Source organism: Panthera tigris, chromosome B2, assembly GCF_018350195.1.
Source record: "Panthera tigris isolate Pti1 chromosome B2, P.tigris_Pti1_mat1.1, whole genome shotgun sequence".
NCBI lineage: Eukaryota > Metazoa > Chordata > Mammalia > Carnivora > Felidae > Panthera > Panthera tigris.
This window is the reverse complement of record NC_056664.1, coordinates 7,099,586-7,115,580: the sequence shown is the minus strand read 5'-3', so window position 1 is coordinate 7,115,580 and position 15,995 is coordinate 7,099,586. Positions and strand designations below refer to the sequence as shown.

The 15,995-nt window shown below is 40.2% G+C and overlaps 1 long non-coding RNA gene across 1 annotated transcript; it reads left to right on the top strand.

Moving 5' to 3' along the window:
• Positions 1-6,905: 6,905 nt before the first annotated feature.
• Positions 6,906-10,873, top strand: LOC122238336. Its single transcript, XR_006217244.1, has 3 exons — positions 6,906-6,972; positions 10,062-10,221; positions 10,763-10,873. It is a non-coding gene; the product is annotated as an uncharacterized LOC122238336 (long non-coding RNA).
• The last annotated feature ends 5,122 nt before the right edge of the window (positions 10,874-15,995 follow it).

Genomic DNA, 15,995 nt, shown 5'->3' with positions numbered 1-15,995 from the left:
GTAGAAATATATGAAATAGAAACATATTTTTTTTCAAAGGACAAGACAACTGATAGACCTATAGAAAGACTAACCAAACAGAGAAAGTTCAAGAAAGTGTTTATGTACATATGAAAGAAAAAACAAATTACCACTATTAGGAATGAAAAGGAGGGCAACACTAAAGATTCCACAGATATTTAAAATATAATACAAGAATATTATAGACACCTCATATATATAAAAAATAAGCATTTAGATGAAAGGAACACATTGCTAGAAGAATTTTGTCAGCTCTATAGCAAGAAGAAAGAGAAAGTGCAAATAACCCTGTATCTTTTGATGGAATAGAATCTATAATTAAAACCTTCTTCCTCTGTTGCCTTCTGACATGTATACATATACACACATACATATGCAAAAAAACCACCTCCAGTATCAGATAATGTTACCAGTAAAAATTTCCAGACATTTTAATTGTGAAATAACAACAACCTTACACATTATCTTCCAGGGAATTAAAAAAATAAGAGACCACTCCCAACTTGGTATATGATCCCAGCACAACCTCCTGTTATTTTAAGCTTAAAGTTTGTTTTGACTGAGATAAGTATAGCCACCTCTACCTTTTGTTGTTGTTGTTGTTAACATCTGCTTGAAAAATATTTTTCATTTTTGAGACAGAGAGAGACAGAGCATGAGCAGGGGAGGGGCAGAGAGAGAGAGGGAGACACAGAATCTGAAGCAGGCTCCAGGCTCTGAGCTGTCAGCACAGAGCCTGACACTGGGCTCAAACTCACAGACTGTGAGATCATGACCTGAGCTGAAGTCAGACACTCAACCAACTGAGCCACCCAGGCACCCCGAAAAATATTTTTCTATCCCTTCAGTCTCATGTGTGTCTTAGAAGCTAAAGTAAGTCTCTTGTAGGCACCATATCATTGGAACTTTTGTTGTTGTTTTGTATTTATCCATTCTACCATTCTATGTCTTTTGATTGGTAAATTTAATCCATTTACATTTAAAGCAATTATTGGTCCTATTACCATTTTGTAATTGTTTTCTGTTTTGTAGATTCTTGGTTCCTTGTTTCTTATCTGATTGGTTGAGTATGTTTTTTGAAGCTCGCTATTGAATTCTTCAATTCAACCCCTGTATTCTTCAGCTCTCAGATTTGTTTTGTCACTGTTGTTGTTTTGTCAATGTTTTCTATTTCTTTGTTGAACTTTTCATTTTGTTCATGCATTGTTTTCCTAATTTTGTTTACTTGTCTGTCTGCATGTTCTTGTAGTTCATTAAACTTCTTAAAGAGAATTATTCTGAATTTTGTGTCAGATAGTTTATAGATCTCCATTTATTTAGGGTCAGTTATTGGAGATTTATTAATTTCCTTTGGTGTTGTTATGTTCATTTAATTCTTCATGATCCATGTTTCCTTGCACTGATATTTGAGCATTTGATTACATAATCTCTTCTTCCAGACATTACAGGTTTGCTTTCAGTCCACTGAACTTGGGGTTCTGGGTGGGTCAGCTAGTGTCCTTGGACATGTGGAACTCGCTTTTGGGGTCTCTATTTGGGCGAGGCCACTGCCTGAGTTATTAGGCCTGAGATCTGCTGGTGGGTGGGAGCAGTTGGTTAGGACTGCTGGCTGGGTTCCTTGCCCAAGTTTGACAGTAGGATGGACCCCATGGTTGCCCAGATTCTCCTTGGTCAAGCTTCCTAGTAGGATGGGATTGGATGCTATACTCAGTAGTTGGGTGGTACTGCAAATTTACTTCCTTGACCAAGCTGGGCCATAGACCAGGCTTTATGGCTATTATGGCTTGATGGGTGGTGGCCAGAGTCAGGCATACATGTCTACCAAGCTCCCTGGCCAGATAGGGCCATTGACTTGGCTCTGCAGATGGACAGAGCCACTGGCAGGGTTTCCTGCTTAGGTGTATTGTAAGTAGGTGTTTAGAATGAGCTATTCAGCTTCGTAGGTGCTCTTGTGAGGCTTCCTGGTTAGGTAGGGCTGGGGTTGTGTTTATCAGTAGGCAGGGCTACGTATTTTCTTCCAGGCCTAGGTGGAATGGTAGGACAGTCTCCAAAGCCTGTAGGGCTTGTTGACTGGGGATCCAAATCGGGCAGAAATGTGCACTAAGCTCCCTGACCAGACAGGACACCAGCTTTTTTCTGCAGATGGCCAGAGCCACTGGCTGGGATCTTTACTCAAGCACCTCTGTGAGGAGGACCTCAGTTTGCCAAGATCCAAGTGCTAAGAGGAGCCCACGATATCTGTGAGGTGAGACCCAAGCGGGCCTCGCAGGAATTATCCCACAACTTTTAGGGAGCTGGATGTCTACCGTGGGCTTTTTCCCACTGGAGAATCCATAGGCCCAGGGGAGCCCTCTTGGTGTGGTGCTGTGCCACCATGGAGGAGGATTGATGTAGTCAGAATACAGCTGTTCCTTTTCCCCTGCTAATGCAGCCTTTCTCGGTCTCTGTGGTCCAGGTGGGTGATTCTGTCCCGTTCCCGTGTTCTGGGATTTTGACAATGGTGTCTTGTCTACATAGTTATGAGTTGGTCGTCTTGTGAGAGGGACTGAAGTCAGCAATGAATTATGTTGCTACCTTGATGGCATCACTCCCATCAGCATAACCTTTATATCAAATGCTGAACAGAATATTATTAGAAAGGAAATTTTCTGGCCCATCTCTTTTATGGAAATAGATGCAGAAATCTTAAAGTAATACTCAGAGTGTGGAAAAAGCATTTACTAAAATTTATCATATTTTATGATAAAAATTATTAGCAAGCATGTAATCCATATGTAATGATGGCATATGTAGAAATGACAAAACAATAAATTATCGTTAATTGCCAATGTATAAATTATTAGAAATAATGTGTGAAGTCAAAATGTTGTTAGGCCTGCTGTAAAAATAAAATATATATATATTACTTAGCTGTACTAAACCATAGAGAATAAATTTTAAAAAAGAATTACATTAAAAATTATATCAAGAACATTAAGTGCCTAGAAATTAATATAACAAAAGTTGCACAATAATTCTCTAAAAATTACAGTTAAGATAAATTATGAATATCTAGAAAAATAAAGGGAACTAATATTTTTGTGGATTAGAAGACTCAATATTTTTCAGATGTTAATTCTCTATGAACTTACATATAGCTTTTAACCAAACTCAATCTAACTTTCTTATAAATGAACCAATAATAAAATATGTCCTATATTTGCCTGTTTTCTTTTACTTACCACAGGTCTGTAATATTTATCCATGTTGGTGTATGTCTCTGTAGATTTGTTTGTTTTACTGAGTAGTATCCCACTGAATGGATATACTCTAGTGTTTCCATTGATTTGTGTATCGATAAAGTTTATTCATGTATTGATCAACTTTTGGGTTATTGTCAATTTGGGGCTATACGAATAAAGGTGCCATGAACGTTCATGTGTAAGTCTTTTTACAAGTATGTGTTTCCATTTCTTTCACAGAAGTATCTAGAGGTACAATGGCTAGAGCATATGGAAGGTGTGTATTTAAAGTCTAAATAAACTGACAAAATCTTTTCTAAGTGGTTGTACCTCTCCTGTCCATATCAGCAGCATAGGAGAGTTCCAGTTACTGTATCCTTGTCAGCACTTGTTCCTGTCAGTCTTTTTATTTTTAGCCTTTCTGATAGCTATGTAATGGTATCTCCTTCCAGGTTTGATTTGCTTTTACCTAGTGACTAATGATTTGGACACTTTTTTCACACGCTCATGTTTTCATCTGTGTATCGTCTTTGTTAGAGTGTCTGTTCAAATCTTTTCCCCACTCTTTTAATGGATTGTTGTTTTAAACTATGAGTTGTAAGCATCCTTTACATATTTTGGGCATGAGTTCTTTATCAGATATATGACTTATAAATACTTTCTCTCCGTGTGGTTTATTTCAACAAACTCTCTCTCTCTCTCTCTCTCTCTCTCTCTCTCTCTCTCTCTTTCTCTTTGTTAAGTTTATTTATTTTGAGAGAGGGTATGCAGGGCAGGGGCAGAAAGAGGGAGAGAGAGAACCCCAAGGCAGCTTTGCACTGTCAGTGTGGAGCCGAACACGTGGCTCAGCCTCACAAACCGTGAGATCACGACCTGAGCCAAAAATCAAGAGTCAGATGCTTAATTTGACTGAGCCACCCAGGTGCCCCCAAACTCTCACTCTCTTAACAGCATCTTTTCATAAGAAATTTTGAGGAAGACATTTTGAAGGATATCGAACTCATATTTTTTTCCTTTATAGATTGTACGTTTAGTGTCATAACGGTGAAATGTTTGCCTAAGTGAAGATTACAAAGATTTTTCTCCTGTGTTTTCTTAAGATGTATTATAGTTTCACATTTTACACTTAGGTCTATGATCCATACCAATTAAATTTTGAATATGGTGCCAGGATTAAACGGAAATAATTTCTTCTGCCTCTCTTCCTCCCTCCCTTTTTTCTTCCTCCCTTTTTTCCTTCGTCTTTATTTCTTTTATTTCTCTCTTTCTTTTGTTCTCTTTCTTCTTCTTTCTCTCTCTCTTTTTCTCTCCCTTCCTCTCTTTCTTTCTTTTTCAAAAAGATATCCACTTATCCAGTGTTATATGTTGAAATGACTGTCCTTTCTCCACTGAATTATCTTTCTACTTTTTTTCAAAAAAATTAATGGTCTCTAGTGTTTCTCTACTGCAATTTTTTAAAAAATCAAGTTTTTATGTATGGGCCTATTTCTGGACACTGTTCTCATCTATCGATTGACTTGTGTCTGTGGACCTAAATACTATAGTTTACTGATACTAGATTTAAAACCAAATCTTATAACCAGGTAGTATTAATCATCTTTTTTTTTTTTTCAAAGTTGTTTCATTTATGTAAGGTCCTTTGCATTTCCATAGAATTTTAGTCACCTGGTCAATTTCCATAAAGCTTCTGGAGTTTTGATTGGGATTTTATTAAATCTATAAATCAGTATGGAGAGAATTGCTATCTTAGTGGTATTGAGTCTTCCACACCGTTAAGAGAATATATCTCACAACTTAATTAGGTCTTACATGATATCTCTCAAGAACATCTTTTAGTTGGCAGCAAATAAGTCTTGATCATTTGTCAGATTCATTCCTAAATGTCTTATTTGGGAGCATTTATTCAAATTTCAAACATTCAAATATTCAAAAAAAATCTCTACTTGTAATTGTTCAATTCTGGTATATATAAGTATAACTGATTTCTGGTCCTTGCTCTTTTTCTCTGGTTTTCTGCGTTGTTTCAGAGAGGAGGGTGAGTCTGGTTGTTCCTACTCCATCCTAAGTGGGAGAGAAAGTCTCTTCTACTGGTTTTGTAGTTGTAGAGTCTATTTCCACTATTTTAATGGTTAGTCTAGAAACTTTCAGATGCTAAAATTACTAAGTATTTACCATCCTGCTGAAGAATAATAAAGTTAGGGTAATTTAACTCCAACTTCTTATTTATATGCTGATTATTATAAGTATTCAATTTAATCTTGTTTTTATTACCCCCTATGAAGTAGTTGTTATCCTTGCTTTTTGCAATGTTTGTTTATATATACCCAAATGTTTAGTGTTTTCTTTCTTCACCATTTATTCTGGCATAAAGTTTTCTTCTTCTTAAAGTGGTCTTTAGAAGGAACATTTGTGGAGGATATTTTTTGTTACAAATTCTCTAAATGCCCATAACCTTTACAAGATAATCTAGCTGAATGTATAATTCCAGGTTGTAAGTAATTTCCTCATGATACCTTTAAGATGTTATCTCATTGGCTTCTGGCTTTTGCTGCTAATATTTTAGTCATTTCTGACCTTTCTTTCCCAATGTGTCCAATTTCTTTCCCACTGTGTTATGTTCAAGTACCAATTTCATTGTATCTATTTTGTTTAGGTTTTCTGAATCTAGGTATCCCAGATTATCCTTTTTTATTTTTTTGAGTTTCTTTATTTATTTTGAGAGAGGGAGAGAGAGCACACGAGTGAGGGAGAGGCAGATATAGAGGAGGGAGAGAGAATTCCAAACAGGCTCTACACTCTCAGCGTGGAGCCCAACATCCTGAACTGTGAGATCATGACCTGAGCCAAAATCAAGAGTCTGATGCTTAACCAACCGAGCCACCTAGGTGCCTCACAGATTTTCCTTTTTTAAAAATAGGTAATGGTGAGGAAGTCATCCTGCAGAAGTCCACATTTTATGTGGAATTGGAGGATGGGCTGTGGTGGAAAAAGATGAGGGGGAACGGCTTTCCCTGCTCAGACATCTACTTTGATTGGGTGCCATGTTTTTTTTCCCTCCAAATTACATCTGTCTGCCATTACAACTGAGGATCTGACAGCTCTCAAAGAGAAAGCACTATGTCCTGAGTGCGTTTATCTCTCTTGATTCGTGCTTTCCTATTCTTTCTGGCATGGAGATTTCCTTTGCTTTCCTGCCAGTCAAGTAAAGCATTTAGAGAAATTTTACACAAGATAGTTTGGGATTAATTTAAGTGTTTGCTGTTGTTGTTGCTGTTGTTAGGACAAAGTCTCTGGAAATCTCATCTAAAGTATTATCAGAACAGGTAGTGTGGGAAGGTCTTGTGTATTCTTTGTGAGCACATGTTTGTTTATCCGCCTGGACCATGAAATCTATTCAGTTTGAACCTGCATTTGAGTTAGTTCTGATAACTAACCTATTACCTGGTAGAAAATACCTGTCAGTAAATACATTGAAAAAAAAATTTTTTTAATGTCTATTTATTTTTGACAGAGAGACAGACATGAGCGGGGCAGGGGCAGAGAGAGAGAGGGAGACACAGAATCCGAAGCAGGCTCCAGGCTCTGAGCTGTCAGCACAGAGCCCGACGCGGGGCTCAAACTCACAGACTGCGAGATCGTGACCTGAGCCGAAGTTTGACGCTCAACCAAGTGAGCCACCCAGACGCCCCAAATATTTACATTTTTAAAGGACTGTGGCAAGGGAATGAAGGTTGGTATGACTTTTGAGAAGGAGTGAGTGGGCAACACTTTAAAATTCAGAAGAAATGTAATGTGTGGTCAGGAATGAGGAGAAGTCACTGGACATGGAAGTTAGAAAGTAATTTTTAAAAAGGAAGTTTTAAAGAAAGAGGTGAGCAGAGGAGCAAGAGATAATGGGGACGTAATGTCTCTGAGCAGTGATGGGAAAGGATGGAAAGGGTGCGCTTGATGGGGAGGGAGGACTGAGCAAATCACAGCTCTAATAGGAAAGATCTTTCATCAGAGCTTGGAGTGGGAGGATCTAATGAAGGTTGAAAAATTCGAAGAGGAGAGAGTCATGGATGAGGCAAGTCCATTGAGAAGGTAGGAAAAATACAGAATCCAGAGGAGAGTTAGTGCAATTAGCTTTAAATCAGAACAGAGAAAGAAAGAATGAGTGGAAATAGAATTCAGTCAATAGTAAGAAGCAAGAAAGATTGAGGCATATGTTACCCAATGAAAACTATTTTCTCATTTATTTATAATGTATTTCCCACCTACCTGAGAAGAACTAGAAGCAGCTGGAATTGTAAAAAAGAACTAGCAACTGCCCACAAATTTATAGGCATACGTAGCGAACATTGAATTCTTTATGAGAAGATAGCAAAGAGAAGAGATTGGGGGAATCCACTCATATGATTCAAAAGGAATCATCTTCTAGACTCTCACGCATTGTCACTTAGCACTTTGACTGGAACGGTGCAGAACACCAACTTTTTATTACGTCACAGCTCTTACACCTACTGGACTACTGTCGGGTTGTTGGGAGCTATACTTTGGGAAAAGTCGTGAGTCTTTCCTGAGGCCAGTGTGGAAACATCCCCGTCCTTCCAGTTAGATGAAGACAAGAGTGGGAAATGAGTCTGGACTCATGTTCCCTTCATTTTCAGCTTTGGAAACCTGGAGATCCCAGGGTGAGTTTCAGTCTATATGGCAACTTCAATACACGTACTACATCTGCTATCAAGGTGCTAAATCACGTCATGCAAAATGTAAGATGAATTTCTATATGGAGCAGACCTAGAGAACATTGTTATAATTAAAATTTGCTTCAGGCTTCACTAGCATTTCAGGTACAGTTATGTTAGAAAACTTTTTTTTCCCCAACAGCACTTAAAATGTTGTATAATAGTCAAGCGAGATGATGTGCAAGGCGGGCAAGCTTTCTTTGAATCAGTGTCAGGAAAGTATATATTTTTTTGGAAATCTTCTACTCTTAGATCTGCACCGTTGATTGCTTTAGATAGAAAAGAAATCCACAGCCCTGAATATCCACTTAGCTGAGTCACTGAAAGGCAATGGCCCAATACAAATATTCTAATAAAAGATGAAATTAAGGAGGACCCAATAAGAAGCAAAGATCAAATGGAAAATGTTCTTTCCAAAATGAAACGCTTAGTCCAGGAAAGCCTCCGGTGTCAAGCCTTGAACCTGAGAAGCACTTGGCTCTAAGATCTCGACTTCCTGCATGAGCGCGTCTGTTACTCTCTGTGTGGCTTCATGTGATATGTACTTCTCAAGCTTGGAGAAAGAAAATGAATTGCAGCCTGGACGGCAGGGCTGTCTGAGGACAACATTTGATTCATCTGTGCTCCTTCTCCCCCCAGGCTGCTATAATCCAACTTCCTCTTTCCTGCCCTATGTCCCAAGATCATGCTGCCTTGTGTGGGTCATGCAGTGTGTCCCATGAGATACACTCCCCCTTACCACCCTGTCAGTCACAATGCAACTCATATTCCTCGTTTGCTCAAAGTATCACCAACTAGTAACCAGTGAGTCATGTTATTTATTGACAGTATAACTAATTCCTCTTAATTAATGTATTATTATAGGAGAAAGGAGTGGCTAAACTGGAAATCATATCAAGAGGTGGGATTAACCAGTGGGAAAGGAAGCACTGGCTCAAACTGATCCATTCTTGTCCCAGACTTCTAGGTGAAGAGGAAGAATCTCTAATGTTTAAGGGTATTGAGCGGGTAACTTTATGCCAAACCCTGTGTTTGTTGCTTTCACATGCATTGTCTCTTTGAGCCCTTCCAAGAACACGTGGAGAAACAAGCCAGGGGGTTTCAGCATCTTTCCCAGGCGGGATTCAAACCCACGTGTACGTGAGACTTAAGTCATGTTAATTCCTCGATCATGATACTCCAGGTGTGGTTTCTAATCATACTTACAGTAACATCCAAAGTCTCTGACATGTTCTTCAACGTCTTACCCATCAGGCTTCTGTCCCCATCTCCACCTTTATGTCTATAGTTGCCCTCCCTGTCTGCAGTCATGTCACCTCCTTGTCCTGTTCTTCTAACGCAACAAGTTTGCTTACACGCAGGATCCTTGCACACCCTGGTCCTGCTGCCCGGAAGCTCTTCCCTTAGGTATCTGCCTACTCGACTCCAGTCCCTACCCAAAAGTTGCCTCCTCAGAGAAGCCTTCCCTGATTCCCTGCATAAAAGAACACACACGATGCCAGATCACTCTGTATTCCTTCACCCTACTTTATTTTACTTCGAGGCCTTTTTTCATTGCATGTGACTGATATTCCATTATATCCTGTTCTATCATATTTTTCTTGTGTTTCTCACTAAAACATAAGTCAGCTCCATAGGTGGGGACGTTTTATAACATCAGTGCTCAGAACAACATCTGGTGATTAGGGAGGTGCTTAATAAATGTTGAATAGGTGAATAAATGATGATTTGGTTTTTATCCACAGCCCAGTGCACCATTTCGATGCCACAGTAATGTTGGTTTTATTGTCGTTGCTAGTGTTCAACACCTTACAAACTGTATGACATTTAATTTTTGCACGCTCACATAAAAGCATGTAAGTGAGAATTTTTATTATTGCCTCAATTTTGCAGATAAGGATATGTTATCCTCAGAAAAGCGAAATAATAGGTCACAAAACTAGTAAGCAGGACAGCTGGGATTTCAAGCCAGGTGTGCCTGCCTCTCAAAACCACACTCACAACTGTATGGACAGACATGCCCACATTGTCTTGTCATTGATTTTGCTGTATTTAGAGAATCACTGACTTAGCCCTGCCCTTTCTTATACAGATGAGAAGATCTGAGACCAAGAGTAGTTTCGAGCACAAAAAACACAGCAAGATCTGGAACTCCTACTTCTTCACACTTTCCTGCACATACCAGAGCAGCCCGTGATCGATAGAATCTCATGAAGAACGTAAGCCACCGACCAAGGAGGACACATGTTTAGGTACTTCCTGACAACGCGAATCAAAATAATATATTCAGGGGCAACTTCAGAAGGGAAGTATGTGAAATTCACTTTGGGAAGTGTGAACAATATTTGGATGAAATAAGAATCCTCTGGGTGTCAAACTGAAATTCGCCCAGAGTATTGGTGAGATTTTAGCACACAGGTTTGACAAAGGCAGACTTTTGATTCGTAACAGACTTCTGATCTAGTTCGTAACCATTTTTAAGGTATTTAAGGGAACGTAAGCTGGATAAGTCAGAAGCTCACTCCGGCCCACATTTCTTCATAAACAATATACACACTTGAAGACAATTAGCCCCAGCTGTTGGGGCATATTTCAATATATTTGACTCACAGAGGCTGAAAATAGTATTGATGTTTTATTGCATTGAAGGATAAAATCATCAAAAAACAGATTATAACTACAGAACTCATAAAAAATGGAATATGGAAGAATGGATAGAGATCCAGACAGAGGGCAGTACTCATACATTTTTTTTTTTTAATTGCAGTATAGTTGACACCCTTGCTATATTAGTTTCAGGAGTACAACATGGTAACATGATGAAATCTGTGCATGATGCTGTGCTTACCCCCGGTGTAGCTGCCATCAGTCACCATGAGCACTATCAGAACACCATCGATTACGTTCCCTGGTATGTATGTGTTTTAACTCCTCAAGTTTGTTGTTTTAAAATATAAGAATACTTCCATTCAGAAGGCTCCCATTGAACATTTTTACTGATTACCTACCAGCGTGGCAGAAGCCGAACTGAATATTTATCTCTGTTCCCTCCTCCAAATAATACTAAAATGATACAGAAGAGAAAGACAAAAGAAGGACATATTTTCAAGGAAAAAGAGGAACGGGGATGAGACAACATCAGAAAAGAACATATTTTAGAAACTTGGGAAATGTAGGCGTGTAGTCGCTCGTTTATGGAACAGAGGGTGTAGTGAAGCCTGTAGAAGAGGGCAGAGCCAAACCAGAAGGAACGTGTTGACCCTGTGTGAGAATCCAGGACATGCCCCGGAACCAGAGGTATCCCTCACTGCTGAAGGTGGGAATCAGATGGGGCCACAGCCAGGAGGAAAGATGAAGGTTTAAGGAGAGGCATTTGGACTCCAAGGTCATCTGCCCAGACTTAGGGGGCTAGTGACAGGCTTCCTCTACTCCAGCAGAAGACTAGAAGTGGCCATGTGGACAGATTGGTCCAGGTAGACTCTGGGTTTGGATACAACAGACCCACGCAAAGGCAGAAGTGAGGTTGTGAGTCATCTTTTTTTTTTTTTTTAAAGTGTTATTTATTTTTGAAAGAGAGCGAGAGGGAGAGAGACAGAATCCCAAGCAGGCTCCACACTGTGAGCACAGAGCCGGACTTGGGGTTCCAACCCACAAACCATGAGATCATGACCTGAACCGATATCAAGAGTTGGACGCTTAACCGACTGAGCCGCCCAGGCGCCCCCATGAGTCATCTTTCTGAATGAGGACTAGAGCAGTACCTACAAACTGAACTCTAGCCCTGTTCCTGGGCTCATTGCCTCCAGTAAGCCCCCTCAGCCCCAGTAGGTCAGACCATTCCAAATCCCATAGCTTCACCTTCTCCCTTTCAGGTGGGAGATCTCCTTTCTGGAAAACCAACCAGTTCAAGAGAGGAGATCACCAGACAATGCCATTTAGGCATCCTCCAATGATATGTCCTACTCATCAGGGTCACCCAGCACTGGAGACCTTCACAGAAGAAGCTGCATTCCTACTTAAGTGTCACGTGAGTGCCTCATTTTTTTGTTGTTGTTTAATTTTTGTAAACGTTTATTTATTTTTGCGATACAGAGACAGAGCACCAGCAGGGGAGGGGCAGAGAGAGACACACAGAATCCAAAGCAGGCTCCAGGCTCCGAACTGTCAGCACAGAGCCTGATGCAGGGCTTGAACCCATGAACCGTGAGATCATGACCTGAGTCAAAGTCACATGCTTAACCGACTGAGCCACCCAGGTGCCCCTTGAGTGCCTCATTCTTAAACAAGAATGGACAGACATCACCACAAGAAACATAAGGGAAAGACGTTCACATGAAACCAAGAGACGGAAAGAAAAAGAAAAAGAGATATGCTTGCAATCAACACAGTACAGAAAAGAAAATTTCAGAAGAATGATTATTAATATCTCTAGAGAAGAAAGAGAATATATCACACCCATGGGAAAAAAAAAGAACCAAACACTATATAAAAAAGTCAGAATTGGTGAGAACTCGTGTAAACTAAAAAGACTACAGTAAAAAAAAAATCCATAGAAGGTTAGCAAGATGAAGTTAGGGAGAGTGTAACACAGAGGGGCTGTTTCCTATGTGCGCCTCCCTATAGAGAAAGGCCTGGAAACCTGGGGCCTACTTTCCAACAATCCCTGCAGTCCAGGATTGCAGGAGACACCTGCATGTGGCCTGGGCGGGCGAGGTGCATGTTGCTCTGGTGGCCAGCAAATGCTTGGGTCTGGGACGGTGACATTGTACAGAGGCCTCTGGACATCTTGCTGGGAATCACCCACTTCAGTGTTGGGGGTGGGGAGCTGCAGTGCTCAGGATCCCCGAGTCCCTGAATCTCAGGAGGGCTCTCACTTGTCCTCATTCATTCCACTGGCCCTTCCAGTGATTTTTAAGCTCTTTGTTCCTAGATTAAATTGCTGATTATGATACCTTGAATAGTTTTTGTGTCCTAAAGAAATTCTCCCATAGTAGGTAAGTAGGAATGAGGACTTTCATTGGGGCCAGTGTGTGTGTGTGTGTGTGTGTGTGTGCGCATGTAACAGAGAGAGAGCGTGAGAGAGAGGGAAATTGGAGGTAATCCAAGCATTTGCCAGTAGAGGAATTAAGAAGTAAAACGTGGTTATAGTTAGTGGTGCACAATAACGCATATCAGTTGCAAACCCCCACAGTACAGTATAAAACAACTTGGACAGATCCTGAAGACATATTTAGTGGGAACAACATGGAATGAGATTCATGGACTGCATTAGTGTAGATGGGAACACCAACACAGGCAAAACCCCCTATGGCCTTCCCTCTGGAATGTGCGTGTATGAGGGGAGAGGATGAGAGCTAGGATCAAGGCGGACGAAGAGGCCAGGATTAGGTTGCCCTCGGACAGACTGATAGCTGTGATGCTATTGATGAAGGGGCAGGACTATCTCAACTCTCCTCGCCTGCAGTTCCTCTCTGTCTCTGTCTCTCTCTTACAGGCATGCACACACACACACACACACACACACAACTAAAACTGGGCAGCCAATCTGGAACTATTGTCTACTGATGGTTAAGTCCAGGAGTGATCTGTCACCATGGTGGTAAGCATGGCAATGACAAGTAAGGGAAAAGGTGACACAAAACATTTTGGTCTGTAAGCTCACAGAAGACAGGGATGCAGTCTAGTTCACCCCTGCGTTCCCAGTGCCTGCAGATGCTCAGTACATTTTTGTAAAGCTGAACTGAATTACAATCAGCCTATATCCTACAACCGAGTTCAGGTTCTGGGGGCAAAGTTCCTAAACTGAAGCAAACCATGAAAATTCTCAGATCTCTCTTTTCAGTGTTCCTGCATCAATAGGATATAGTAAGGGGCGCCTGGGTGGCTCAGTTGGTTAAGCGTCTGACTCTTGGTTTCAGTTCAGGTCATGATCTCAAAGTTCATGAGACAAGCCCTGTATGAGGCTCTATGCTGATATGTCAGCACGGGGCCTGCTTGGGAGTCTCTCTCTCCCTCTTCCTCTGCACCCCCTCCACTCTTGCTCTCTCTCTCAAAATAAATAAGTAAACTTAAAAAAAAAAATAGCGTATAGAGAGCAGTGAATGGCCAGGCTTGCAGTTGCCTTAGTTTTGACAATAACAATGTCAAGTACAAGGACACAAAGTTGCCCTTCTATTTCCTAACCCTGAGCTTTTATACCAGCTCTCCGGAGAAAGCTTTAGTCGGGGGATCGGGGTCAGTGCCAGAGCAATGTTTGAGATCATAAACAGCCACATACAGAATCAGAGGACTCCCTCAATGACCATTTGAGAAAGCAAAACAAAACTATTTTTCATGCATTTTAAAGATTCTCAGTTTTAGACTTGAAATGACCAGGACTTTATATAATTAGGGAATCCCTTTCATCACTTCTGAGGATCAAATCATTTCCCACAAGACATCTCTATAAAACCAGACAAGTTGACAATTGTAACAAAGGTTAAGAAGTATGGAGTGTCTACAGATGTGTGTGTGTGTGTGTATAACTATAGTTATACACCCAGACACCCATACACACACACACACACACACACACACACACACACACACATATGTATATGTATGCACACACACACACACACACACACACACATATAATTCATTGACTGGACCCAGAGAACATTTGGCCTTATAAACAGCTTTATTGCTTAATTGGTAATTAGGTCCTGCTTGCCTGTGTGTGGCATTAACGTAAATTGCAAGAGAACAGCACCAGGTGCATTCAATTAAAAAAACTTTAAATGGAGGTATCATGTTTTACCACTTGGTCGCATTTTGAAAATATAGTCAACAGGTTTATTCCTGTTGTCAGGGTTGCAGTAAATGGAAATCAGGCTGAGTTAAAACAGACATGTCTTGAGGGTTAATCTTTCTGTCTCCTGATTTCCATCACCTACTTTGAAACTATATGGTCTTCTGTGTGTAGAACTTGCCAAAGCCTGTGGCTGAAGCCTGCCCTCTTCTTTATGCACAAGAAGAGCTACATTTTTTTTTTTTTCCACTGGGAGTGGTGTTAATCTGAGTCAGGCTAATCATCAGAACTAACAAGGCACAAGGCCAATTATATCTACTATTTCTGTAAAATGGCTCAGTGGACGTAGGCAGAGTCTGAATAAGAGAGACTTAAACAGAGGCATTAAATAAACTGTGAGCCTATTTGTAAATGTCCTGCCTCTTTTTACTATCCACTGAAGGGCTCTTGGCATGTGTGATGAACCCCGAAGAGCGGCCATCAGAAGGACATTAGAACATTATGCAGTGCAATTATTTTTAGACTTTTCTGAGCAGAGGAGAAGTTTATGAAGTAGCTTAAAGCTGAAAACTTGGGTACAGAGGGAAATAAGAGACAGTTAGCTTTAGATACTGGATTTCTCCGGGAAATTAGTCAATACCGATCCAATTAGTTGTTGCTAATAATTTCCTGGAAGAATATTCATGTCCCTGCAATAGCATAGTAGTTGCAATCTTAATATTTCTCAGCAGACATAGATAGATACATGCACACATTTTCTCCCCTTGCATCCGTCTCTCCAAAATTGAATGATTCCTAGGGTGACTTTTTACATGAAATTGCTAGGATCCCCATAAAATTGTTTTCTCTCAATACTCCCACTTGATTGTGTACCCAGAGCTGTACAATTTTAACACACTGTCTTTGTATCATTCAAAACCACTAAAGGAAGTACATAAGCTGTATCTTCAAGCCATATAATGAAGTAAATCTGTAAAGAGGTTAAAATTCATATATTTCATGTCCATCCATCCAAATCTTGCTCATTCTTTAAGAAAAATCTCAACTCCTGCCACATCCATAAAGTCTTCCCTGATTATTTTTGTATAAATGGGTACAAGTTTTTTTTATCATTAGAATCTGTTTTGTATTCTCTAAATATTTCATGCATAGAATTTTTTCTCCTCCATTAACTTTCAAATTACTAAGGGAAGGGTATTCGTGACATTTTATAACTTCCTGACACCTAATTAAGAC